This window comes from Oncorhynchus gorbuscha, linkage group LG24, assembly GCF_021184085.1.
Source record: "Oncorhynchus gorbuscha isolate QuinsamMale2020 ecotype Even-year linkage group LG24, OgorEven_v1.0, whole genome shotgun sequence".
Lineage (NCBI taxonomy): Eukaryota > Metazoa > Chordata > Actinopteri > Salmoniformes > Salmonidae > Oncorhynchus > Oncorhynchus gorbuscha.
In genome coordinates this window covers 21,378,095-21,379,466 of record NC_060196.1, presented here as the reverse complement: position 1 = coordinate 21,379,466, position 1,372 = coordinate 21,378,095, and the positions used below count along the sequence as shown (strand labels likewise).

The window sequence follows — 1,372 nt, the reverse complement described above, 5'->3', positions numbered from 1 at the left end:
GGGAACTCAGAACTGGGAAGTGTGCTCAAAACAACTGGGAACTCTGAAAAAAAACGAGCTCCGACTGGGAAAAATCGATTTGAATGTCATCCAACTCGGGCACTCGGGCCTCTTTCTAGAGCTCTGACTTTCTGACCTAAAGATCACCGACGGCATGATTTGACCTTGTATTTTTCCGAGTTCCCAGTTGTTTTGAAAGTGGCATCAAACAATGAGCCCTGGGCAGAGGAGACGATGAATCTGTATTGTTCTTGACCAAGTGCACATGCGCCAAATCCACCGCTTTAAAAATATCACTGTAAAAACGTACACTAAATTGTCTACTTATTCTACTTGTATGAAAAATTATTACATTGAGTGTGGCGCATGTGACACATCCATTTAATAATAAATTCATATTGTTGTAGGTGATAAAAATCAATTATCTTTCTGGATCTGATCCAGCATCAACATGTGCGTGGCAAAAAATAAAGAAGCTAATGATCCTCTGAGGCTAAGTCATGCTCCCTGGTGAAGTATTTTGAATGATTTTATTTAGACAGGAGTAATTATATAGTTTGGGCGAAACATCAATTTCCTTTAAAGGCAATCCAACATCTTAACAGTGCACTGTGGACCCGCCAACTTTCTTTTCCGATCGCAAGAAGCTGAAACCAGAGATCTGTATATAATGACAAGATGCTCATGTCTCTGCCTTTACAGTGGGATCTTTGTCCCAAAGGCGGGGAGGCAGGCGACAAGCTTAGGTCTGCATATTATTACCCTAAGAATTGCATTAGGGTTTATACTGAACAGAATTTGGCGAGAGTGAGCCCTCTCACTTGCCTCTTCATCTACTGAAACTACATCATCGGAGAAAGCACCCGAGCCCTGAAGATTCCCATCATCCTGGTCTACATGACCAAGCTCCTGGAGTGGGTGTTTCGGCATCTCGGTAATAGGTGCCGCATTGGCTCTCGTGACTTTTGAGGCACGCGGCTCCCAGAGGCCTACAGGGAGGTGGCCGGGCCCATGCCTGAGTATCTGCTGGTAGTGTTCGGCTGCTACAAGGTAGCCACCTTCAACGACTGTGAGGAGGCATCCAAAGAACTAAAGGCTCAGATAAAGGAGGCCAAGTAGGACCTGAGAAAAAAAGGTTTGAAGATGTGAAAAGTCGAGACTATAGAGACTCTTAGAGAGACTGTTTTAGACACCACAAAGACAGATTTGGACACATACACAACGCAAAGTTCTTACCATGGACCATGTCTTTTTTACATTTCCTACAGTTCCCAATGTCCATAGAGTGCGGTGGATAAAGTCTTAAAATCAAATAGGTTCTTCCTGAGTTACATACATCATTGAATGCTGTGGTCTTTCAGCAGATATGTTT

General features: G+C 43.4%; 1 pseudogene; it reads left to right on the top strand.

The window, feature by feature from the left end:
- Positions 1–897: 897 nt before the first annotated feature.
- On the top strand, positions 898–1,149 carry LOC124012120 (annotated as a pseudogene).
- Positions 1,150–1,372: the final 223 nt, after the last annotated feature.